This window comes from Diabrotica virgifera, chromosome 9 (genome assembly GCF_917563875.1).
Source record: "Diabrotica virgifera virgifera chromosome 9, PGI_DIABVI_V3a".
Classification (NCBI taxonomy): Eukaryota; Metazoa; Arthropoda; class Insecta; order Coleoptera; family Chrysomelidae; genus Diabrotica; species Diabrotica virgifera.
Genome location: NC_065451.1, coordinates 59823798 through 59835827, shown reverse-complemented (window position 1 = coordinate 59835827; position 12030 = coordinate 59823798). Strand labels below are relative to the sequence as shown.

The following is a 12030-nucleotide window of genomic DNA, read 5'->3' as shown; positions in this document are numbered from 1 at the left end:
AAAGTTGTTGTATATGAACCCGGCAAGGTTTCTGAGTTGGTACGACTAACCTAAAGTGAAAAGGGGGGTTTCCCCCATAATTATTTTTTATTTTTTGGACAAAATTTTCTTTTTTAATTTTATATGATGTAGAACCAAAAGATACATACAGTCCTAAAGTTTCACTTTTTTAACTTCAACCGTTATTTTTTAATAGCCATCTTAATATTTCCTCTTCTATATAAATAAAAATGAATGTTTGTATGTATGTAGGTATGTATGTATGTATGTATGTATGTATGTATGTATGTATGTATGTATGTATGTACCTTACAGACTAGCAAACTATACATTTCATCATATGATAACCTTAATCAAAGTTGTTGTACATGAACCCGGGAAGGTTTCTGAGTTAATACGACTAAGCTAAGTGAAAAGGGGGCTTGCCCCCCCATAATTATTTTTTATTTTTTGGACAAATTTTTCTTTTTTAACTTTATATGATGTAGAACCAAAAGATACATACAGTCCTAAAGTTTCACTTTTTTAACTTCAACCGTTATTTTTTAATAGCCATCTAAATATTTCCTCTTCTATATAAATAAAAATGAATGTTTGTATGTATGTAGGTATGTATGTATGTATGTATGTATGTATGTATGTATGTATGTATGTATGTATGTATGTATGTATGTATGTATGTATGTATGTATGTATGTATGTATGTATGTATGTATGTATGTATGTATGTATGTACATACCTTATAGACTAGCAAACTAAACATTTCATCATATGATAACCTTAATCAAAGTTGTTGTACATGAACCCGGGAAGGTTTCTGAGTTGGTACGACTAAGCTAAGTGAAAAGGGGGCTTGTCCCCCCATAATTATTTTTTATTTTTTTGGACAAATTTTTCTTTTTTAATTTTATATGATGTAGAACCAAAAGATACATACAGTCCTAAAGTTTCACTTTTTTAACTTCAACCGTTATTTTTTAATAGCCATCTAAATATTTTCTCTTCTATATAAATAAAAATGAATGTTTGTATGTATGTATCATACATAATGTATGTATATATGTATGTATGTATGTATGTACCTTATAGACTCGCAAACTATGCTTTGCATCATATGATGGCCTAAGCAAATTTGCCGGTGTCACGGAGGAGTGCGGTGGCGGTGCGGCGGGACGCGGGAGCTTTGTCGAGGATCGACGAAATTAACGAATTAAACGAATTAACGAAAAAAAAAAACAACAAATACAGTTTACTGAAATTACCTAAATCGTCAATATTACAAAATAAAAGATAATAAACTAAAACAAAAACAATATATTCCAAAATTTAAATAAATTGCAAATTGCATAATACAATCTTAGGAACTAATAAGTTCTCCGTATCACATCCAAATATAGATAAAAATACTTTAGTTACTTGTACATAAGGGTAAAAAATGTACTTTCTTAGTTATAAGAAACTCTTCTTCCGAAACCTATGGACTTTCAGATCGATAGTCTTTTGTCAAATTTACGGAACTTTAGGAAAGATGTTGCAGTATAACTTAGTACACGGGATCGGTAAATAAACATCAAGAGTTTAATTTCTGGTGGAGTAGTCATTGTTAGGTCTTGCTAGAAAGATATTTATGTACTTAGGTTTTTACAAATTAAGCAATCAAACAAGTAGCTTCTGCAATGTGTTGTTGTATTGAGCTGCAATAAGGTATCCAAACAGATACCTAATTGCTCTTTTTTGTAATTTAAAAATAATATCGGATTCGGCAGCTGTACTAGAACCCCAAAAAGGAAGACCATATCGAAGATGAGACTCGAACAAAGAAAAATATGTTATTCTGGAAGATGCTAAATTGATTTCCTTCGAAACAGATCTTATTGCATAGAAAGCTGCGGGGAGTTTCTTACTTACAAAAACGATAAGAAGGGATACTTACAAAAACGATAAGAAGGAACCTTGTAAGTTTGCTGTCTAAAAAAAATACCAAGAAATTTTACTGAATCAACGGTACTAATCTGGCCGTTATTAAGAAGCAAGGGCTGAATAATGCTACTGTCTTATCCACCTTAAAAGAGAGTAAATTAGGATCGAACCAGGTTTTTATTGTAAGAAGATCAGAAACTATAGTTGCATGAAGAGTTGCAATATTTGAGTTGCTCCAAGTGATACTCGTATCATCAGCAAAAAGAACAATGTTTCCATCGATTTTTAAATCAGTGATATCATTTATAAAGACAAGAAAGAGTAGAGGACCCAATACTGAACCCTGTGGTACCTCACATATATTGTATGTGAGACTAAAGTCAGTATTGTTTGCTCTAACCAGTTGGTTATCTCGACTCCCGTCGAAATATATATATAATACAATATATAGATAAAGAATAGATTACAGCAGAATATATCCAAACAATACGCACTGTTTCAAAAATATTCAAAGGTATAGCGATTACAAAAATTGCAATCTGGCATTATACAGTGTCTCACACTCAACCAACGGTGAATGGACAATGGACAATGAAATGTAGCTTGAAAATAAAAAAGCTCTGTTGTTATGGAATAACCGCGAGGGGCGGCAAATAGATATACACAGGTATATACAATTTGTAATAAGATAGATAAAGAATCCATTACATGAAAATGCCGATATCCAAACAATACACACCGTTTCAAAGCGTTTTAAGAGTGAAATTGTAGAATATTTTGTTCAAAATTTTTTTAAATGGAACTTTTGTTTTGACATGACGTGCCGGGGCCCCTGAATGTCGGGGGCCCCGTATAATTGATACGGCTGATACGGCGGTAGCTACGCCTCTGTCTGCTATTTACTATAATCATTCTTTTATTTTGGTTTTTTCTTCGTTTATCGTAAGGTTTACATTTTCTGCGGTAGCTAAAAAGTAGGTAAGCGTTTCTTTAAGTTTTAGATTAGGTTAGGTTAGGTTAGGTTAGGTTAGGTTAGTAACAAAACAACGTGTGCAACTTTTGCTGATGACACTGCTGTACTAGCCTCTCACCATGATCCAAATACAGCATCCAGAACCCTTCAGAAAGACCTTAATAATATACAAATATGGCTTAAAAAATGGAAGATAAAGGCGAATGAGAGTAAATCCATCCATGTAACCTTCACCATGAGAAGACAAACATGTCCATCTGTAACACTAAATGAAACTCAACTCCCACAAACCGATACTGTCAAGTACCTAGGAATCCATCTTGATAGGAGATTAACTTGGCAAAAACACATTTTTACAAAAAGAAAACAACTAGGAATAGTGATGAGCAAGACTGGTCTTGGTCTTGCGGTCTTGGTCTTGGTCTTGCAGCAAGACCAAGACCAAGACCGCCTTTTGGTTGCAAGACCAAGACCAAGACCAAGCTTGCAAGAACAAGACCAAGACCAAGACCGGGCCTTGCAAGACCACGCAAGACCAAGACCAACCTGCAAGACTCTTGCACTTTTTTGAGAAAAATTGGTTTTTATTATTTAACTTTATTTTTTTAGTTCAATAATATATACTGACATTGTAAGAAACCTTAAACAATATCGAATTTTTAGAATACATAATATTTTGGTTATATTTTTAAGTCGTTTTGATTAAGTCAAACGGTTTGCATTTTCTCAACCTTCAAAGTGTCCAGAAGGCAAGTTTTCAAACGGCGACAGTTCAAGGACAATTGAAATTACTTGTAAGACAAAAAAATGTAATTATAGATAGGGTAATCCATTTAAAAAAATGCAATTAAAAACGGTTTTTATGTACCAGTAGTTTTCGCTTTTTTGTCTAATAAAAATACTGACACTTATTTAAATTCTTTTCGCATAATCAAGGAAAAATATAGGTCGTTAAATTTAAAATTAATACAAAAAATATCATAATAGATTTTGAAAAGGGATTTACAATGCTGTGAAAGCATTGTGGCCTGAATAAAAAATAACTGGTTGTCGATTGTAATGTGTCAAGCTTGGTATCGCAAAATCCAAAGCTTAGGTTCAGTTTCTGAATATAAAGACAAAAATTCCGATACTGGGAAATTTGTAAAATTATTTTTTGGATTAATTTTTTACAATCAACGAAGGTTGGAAGTTGAATTATTTGTGAAAATCCCGGATGACAAACGCGTAAAGAATTTTACTTATTTCATAGTTGAAAACTATTTGGAAGAATCTAGGTTTTCCCCAGAAAGGGCCAGTACTACAAATAGTATGGCACTTGAAATGCATGCGCATAAATTCAGTGTGTTTTAAATTCTAGTTTTTACTACCCACATTCGAATATTTTCAACTTTTTAAATGTCATAATGGGTATTCAATCCAAAAATATGTGAAAATAAAAAGTGCGAATAACTCGTGTTACGAGAGCAATGTAGTTTAAATAAAATTAAAGAACTGCAAGATAACAAATTACAGAATTAGATTAGGTTTAGTTATTATGTTACAGTATTAGGTATATAAATAGGTATGGTAAATATGTACGTATTTACTAAAAAGTATGTTTTAGTTAGTTTATAAAAAAAGTAAATTATATTAAATAATGATTAAATAGAGTAAAAAATATTTGATTTTTGTGTTCTCTTAAAAAAATTTAATTTATGTTCTTAAATTTTACCCTCGTAGGATAAATACTACAGTGTTCGAGTGAAAGGAGCAGATAATTATGTGTTACCAACTATAAACCGTTTATCCCTTTTCGTAAAATCCGTAAATTGAAGGTCCCCGACCATTTGTGGCACCTTTAAGAAGCTCTTTTTCTTTAACATTTTATTACAATACAGGGGCAATAAACAATAATCCAGACTCAAGACGTGGTCTGAAGGCAGGCGGCAGGTATCGATATCATGCAAAACACAACGTGACACAACCGAAGGCCGGCAATTGCAACAAGGGTTGAAAATGCTGGTTTTTTCCTACTGATAAACATTACCATTATAAAAATATACTCTAATCTCTGTATATAGAGAGAAATAATTAGGTCATTAGGTGAATGTATAATGTTAAAATTGGTATCCGTTTGAAACTACATTCTACATTCTGTTAAAATTTTAAAGCAAAAAATATAGTTTCATTCTTCACATCTTTATTTATTTCAATGTACATTTTATTCGAAATTGTTTGGCTCAAATTATTACTACCAAAAAAGCAAGACCAGCAAGACTCTTGCAGCAAGACCAAGACCAAGAACAAGACCGGCTAGTGCAAGACCAAGACCAAGACCAAGACTGCCTTTTAGCTGCAAGACCAAGACCAAGACCAAGCTTGCAAGAACAAGACCAAGACCAAGACTAGCCTGGTCTTGGTCTTGTTCTTGTTTTGCTCATCACTAACTAGGAATAAAATTTCGAGAAATGTACTGGATAATCGGTCGTAAATCTCAACTATCACTTGAAAACAAACTGTTGATATATAAAACTATATTAAAACCAGTGTGGACTTATGGTATCCAACTTTGGGGGACAGCCAGTCAAACTAACCTAGAAATATTGCAGAGATTCCAGAACAAAGTCCTTAGAACAATGCTGAATGCCCCTTGGTACGTGCCAAACTATGTGATAGAGCAAGACCTCAATGTGCCATCCATAAAAACAGTAATAACGGAATATTACAAAAAATATTCCAAGAGACTAGAATCTCATCCAAATGAGTTAGCCAGCAACCTTACTGATGACCACAATGATGTACGACGCCTGAAGAGATTCAAAGTAGTGGATCTAGCAAGAAGATTCGAATAATCTGTGATAACTAAACTTATTTTATTTTGTTTTAATTTAATTTATGTAAAGAGGGTGATCACTGGATCTCCCTCTACAGGTCAAAATTTTCAATTTTTGTCAAATAATTTACCTATTGTTCTCAGTTGAGGACAGATTGTAAATATTACAACATTAAATAAAAAAAAAAAAAAAAAAAAAAAAAAAAAAATCATCAGCATATGGTTTAATTTGATCTGTCTACAAACCAAAGGCTTTTCAAAGGCTTGTCTAAAATCGCCTTATATTTGCATTCTGCAGACTACTTTACCCCTTGTCACTTTCTGAGTCTTATTATTTTGTTTCATGATTAAACTAAAGTAATAATTAAACCCACCGCCATAAAGAGGTTTGACCAGAAGAAACTGTCAGACATATTACACGCCATAATTTTTACGAATAATGAACTATTGAAGAAACTTCTTTATGTCATTACAGCATGTTGCAAGAATTAATTTAAATCTTTGATCTTTAATCGAGCAATTTAAATAAATAAAAGTTTTCAATAGTTCATCATTATTATTCCATTTGTCTTAGCTAATTTGTTTACTGTCGACATATCACGGTTGATGGTATGAATAATAGTCATATACGTCGGCTTTATATGGATTTTAATTAAAGATTCATACCAATCAGTACAATGTTTGTCCTTTTCGAGCCAATTGTTTTCTTTTGTTCGACATATGTTTTTTATTACGTTGTTATGTATATTATGTCTAATGCGATACTTAAGTTAGGAGAAATCGGAGACAGTACAATGTTACACAAGACAATTACCAATGTACATTTTTGGTTAATCCCAAGAGATTTTCTTGAAATTGAGTTATGAATTACAAACTAAAACAGTGATAAAATTTAATACTCTCCTGAAATAATCCATTTACAATTTATTTCTTAACTCTAAAAGGTCAGAGGTTATAAGCCAGTTGTAAACTAGAAACATGCAGTGTACAGGGTGTCAAATTGTTGTTTTACAGGAGATATCGAAAACTGGAGAAGATAGAAAAGAATCTTAAAAAAGGATACACTTTACTTGTTTATTTATGTTAACACTTTGGCTCCCGTATGAATTACCGGTGATACATCAGCTTCACTCGCTGTTATACCGGCATAAATTTGCATACACTTCTGTCTGGTACCAATCACACTGCGGTTATAAATTTATTCTCCGATTCATAGGTGTCGCTCTGGACGACTTAAATATTATACCGGAATAACTTTTAGGCGGGATTTGCTTGTGATCACCGGTGAGTCACATGGTATATGAATGTACCATAAGAGCTTAGTTTTCGTATTTTTCGCTTGGTACCCATCTGATTTGTTTAAAGGGGATATTTGTGAACAGGAGTCCGCAAACCGAATCAGAAAATTGTTCATACCGGAGCGGCCTCACAGCATGGATTAAATAGTTGCCCAAATGCTCCGGCGCCTGTTCGGAATATTTTCAAAATAGAAACTAAGGTATTATTTTTTATCTGTTTAAATATATCTTTTTTATCTGTAACTTTTCATAATATAATATTCAGCAAACAATGCGTGATTGTTTTAATAATAGTCGTCTAATCTGGCTATTTTCTTATTACTTTTGCAACTTGACTAATATGAATCACCCCTGATGTCCACTTAACCGACATGCTATTAGGTTAACTGACATCCCATCGGCACATTCTGTTTGCCCGATTTTATATACCAACCATATTAATGACCATTTAAACTATACTTTGTATGGTATCACCGGTGATACACATGGTCAGAAATAAACCAAGAAGGTTGATCACCGGTGATAAATATGGTATCACAACGCAGAATCATCATTGTATCATTGGTAGCCAAAGTGATTTGGCAGACCCAGAGCATAAAAATCCATAAAACACACCGATATTGAGGTTTTTCATTTGACCTGTTTCAGGATTTATTTCCAAAATGGCCAATTCACGAATAAATTAATTTATTCCAACCTTTACGTTCTCACTGTATGTACCAAATTGTTACACCGTTGCTTATTGTAATTAACACGTTAGAAATACTTTCTGATTATTCTTTTTAACACAATTCTTTTTAACAAATTCTGACAGTGTAATTAAGTAATAATTATTATTTTTGTTACAGAAGCTAAAATGGCAACTTCAATAAATGGAAAAGATTAGCGAAGAGAGCAATTAAAGGTAAGGAAATTAAAAAGGAAAATTTCGGCGAACTTTTTTAATACGTTTTTTTATTAAATTACGGTGTTTCGATGGAAAGACATTTCCCAAAATTTGAGTTTGGGGACGGAATTTAATCTTTTTGTATAATTACGTATCATAATTTTACCTACTCTTTATCTCCTTTGTTACTTGAAAATTACTGCGAGATTGTGTCACTTGGAGGGAATATTCTTTAATTACGATTACTAACCTCTAAATGAAACCACACATTGGCGAAAGTGTTAGTTTTATATCGAAAAAATCAATGTTTTTAATCAGTTTTCTGCTAATAACTTAAAAAGTTTTCGTTTCATCAAAACAACTTTACTTAACAAAAATGTACCTTTTGAAAAAATAAATAAAACCGTGTTTTTTTTTTTTAATTTTCTTTAAGACCAATAGAAATCGGCTATACTTTATTATAATATGGTAGCTCTTCTTCGTTAAATGCTAAATATTGTAGTTTCAAGTCAAAAGACGGAAAAACTATGCATTTTTCGAGGATAACTAATTTAAAGTATTTAAAAATATCTTTCTCCAGAAATAAAGAAAAAGTATCTAGCTCAAAAATTAAGTGGCTTATAATGAAAAGAATGCCAGCCCCTATTTTTTTCAGCTAAAATGTGATCGGAAGCAACCCCCTTATCACCATCCTAATTAAAATTAGTCATTGACCTTATTTGGTCTTCTTTATTTATGTATTATTATGGTTCTAGAAGTTTGACCGGCTTAGAGTGATTAGTTTAACCTTTAACTACCCGCGCATCAAGTTATAACATAACTACACGCGTGGCGTACTTTATACGCCACAAGAAAATACACTTAAAAACAGCGGATTTGTTTATTTCTTTTTGAAAAAATAAACTTAGTTATTTGTATAAACCTTATTCGGCATCAGTGAATACTTGGAGTTCCTTCTCAGTAAGCAAATTGGGATTTATAACTGGAATCATGGAATAACTGGATTCCATGATAAATAAAATTACTAATAAAAAATTTTTTGAAATGTGATTTTTTACAGGAGAAAAACTATTGTTTATAAAGAAAAATATATTTTGTGCCATAATGACCAAAAAACAATTGAAAAATGTACTTATATTACTACTTATATTAATATAATCGTAACGTATATTGTCCACCACCGGTAACAACAAATAATAAACTGTAAATTACGATCTTCCCAGAACGCCGATTATAACGAAACTAAAACCAAATTGTAAAGCACATTCCAGTGATAGGTTAGAGAGATAAACAAGGTCAAAATTTAAATTTTAAATATATTTGCAGTCGAATTCTTATATCTGGCGTACAAAATACGCCAGCGCGTGTAGTTAAAGGTTAAAAAAATAATGTGTGTGTACTTTGTACGCACGTAAGAAGTTATACTTCTATTATTACGATTTCAACGAAATTAATATACTTAACAGGTTATTTGTATTTTATTTAAATATTAAACTAACTTTCTTTACCTACTTTTAAAATTTTTGAAGTTATACTTCTTTAGGCGCGATTGGGAGTGAATTTTAATTATTCTGTGCGCATGCGCACACAGACAGTATGGCGTTAGTTGCTAAATCTTTGAAATTATGTATAAATATATCAGTGCAAAAATAGGTGTGAAAAGAATATATTAGTGTTTTTAGTAAATATATTTATTATAATTTTTGTGTCTTTGGATTAGTCTTCCTCGGGAGTAAGATAAGTATTATTAAAACAGTTATATTTATTATACTTTACTTCGTCTGTTTGTTACCGTGAATTGTCATTACGTCCGAGACTACATATACAGAGAGAGTTCGTAGCGTTATTGGTATAAGTAGAAGGGGTATGCCGGCACGACTATAGGTATAGGGAAATCAATGTGTTAGAGAGAGAAGTACCTTCCCAATGAGTAAGAGTGAGATAGATGCTGACGTCACAAGGAATCTTCCATAATGGAATCTACCATAGTTATACAAAAAACAAAGATGGCGGCATAGCCAAAACGGCACTAAAGCATATCTCCGTTGTTATTGGTCCGATCGAGACATGTGAGGTATCATAGGAAAGGGGAGGGGGTAACGAATACGTTAACACAAGAAACAAAGATGGCGGCATAGCCAAAACGGCACTAAAGCATATCTCCGTTGTTATTGGTCCGATCGTGACATGTGAGGTATCATAGGAAAGGGGAGGGGGTAACGAATACGTTAACACAAAAAACAAAGATGGCGGCATAGCCAAAACGGCACTAAAGCATATCTCCGTTGTTATTGGTCCGACGTGTGAGGTATTGGAAAGGGATGTGTTGGATCGTGACGTACAAATTGATCGGTGGAAAGGGGCCCGTTGCATATACTATATTTTATCTACGACCATAACATCATATGTTATTTAAACCAATCACGTGCAGAAATCTAAGCATTACGAGTTGCATACTATATTTTATCTACGACCGTAACCTATTCGGCATTTTTATTCAAATTCGCCATTTTTATTCAAATTCACCATTTTTAACCCAATTTTCCTTGACATTACATCGAAGAAATCTACCATAGTTTACCTATTAGCCGCTGGATGATGCCATTTTTAGTCCATTTTTATTCAAATTCGCCATTTTTATCCAATTTTCCTTGACATTACGTCGAAGAAATCTACCATAATTCAGCTATTATCCGATAGTTGGCGCTATACATCTCGTTAGCATTGGTCTGATTGGAGATTGTGGTACGTTAAAGGTGTGGGTAGTAACGAATATGTTATTTAATACATAAACTATCCGTTGCAAGCTGCATACTATATTTTATCTACGACCATAACATAATATGTTATTTAAACCAATCACGTGCAGAAATCTAAGCATTACGAGTTGCATACTATATTTTATGTACGACCGTAACGCAATTTATGTTTAAGCGGTGGTAGCATTACAGTGCCTAAACGGCTTAACGTAGAGAGACATAGACGTAAGGAGAGAAATGGACAATAAAGGTTGTAGGTATGCCTAAATGGCTTAACGTAGAGAGGCATAGACAATAAAAGTTGTAGGTCTGTAGTGCCTAAACGGCTTAACGTAGAGAGGCATAGACGTAAGCAGAGACATGGGCAATAAAGGTTGTAGGCATGCCTAAATGGCTTAACGTAGAGAGGCATAGAAAATAAAAGTTGTAGGTATGTAGTGTCAACCGGTATGGGCGCACAAAAAAATTTTCCCTAGATCTACTGACAAACTGGGCATTTCGCAACATCTGGCAACAGCGCCTCCCATAAGAGCCTGTGTATAGAGTTAGATAGAAAATCAATTTTTCCCCAGATGCTGGGGAAATTTTAAAAAAATTTTAAGGTCCATTCTGCTCATTTTTGTCTCGTTTTGTGGTGGAGGCCCGACTTGTACGTCACGATTGGGTCAATAAAATCGAAGATATAACTAATGCCCATTTGGTTGTATCATGAAAATACGTAACTAAAGCCCCTGATAACGTATAAGATACAATAGAAGCATTCTTTTGATATGTCCAATCCATCCCTCTCTGAGAGATATGCGAGGCATCATGTGATTTAACAAATTGAATAATATAGAAAAATTAAACATAACATCATGCCATAAAGGCATTAGATACAAATGATTTAACCAACAGACACAGAAAAATCAAATACAGCATCATGTTAAAAGGACCTTAGTTACGTATCTTCGGTAATATTGGTCCAATAGTGACATACGAGTTCTCAAATGATTTAACCAATACAGTACAGTGACAAAAAAAATAAAATACATCATGTCAAAAGGCCTTAGATATGTATTTTCGGTCCAATCGTAACTTACAGTACCTCAACCAATAGAATACGGCATAAAAATCAAGTACATCAGCATATCAAAAAGGCTTTAGTTAGGTATTTTCACAATACAGCCAAAAGGGCATTAGTTATACATCTTCGGCCGTATTGACCCAATCGTGACGTCCAACCAATAAAATACAATGGCATAAAAATCAAATACATCAGCATGTCAAAAAGGCTTTAGTATTTTCGTTTCTACTGAGAAACATTCAAATCTTTCGTATACTATTATACACACAGGCGTTCTTTCATTGTGTCCAATCTAGTAAACCTCTTATTTTT

At 33.0% G+C, this 12030-nt stretch overlaps 1 protein-coding gene across 5 annotated transcripts in view; it reads left to right on the top strand.

Annotated features, from left to right (window-relative positions):
- Nucleotides 1-12030, top strand: part of LOC114331514 (uncharacterized) — a 741127-nt gene that overhangs the window by 204801 nt on the left and 524296 nt on the right. For all 5 annotated transcript variants that reach the window (XM_050661247.1, XM_050661246.1, XM_050661244.1 and 2 more), the window contains one exon: nucleotides 7856-7911. The gene's annotated coding sequence lies outside the window, so the exon portion shown is untranslated. The remainder of the gene's footprint in view (nucleotides 1-7855; nucleotides 7912-12030) is intronic.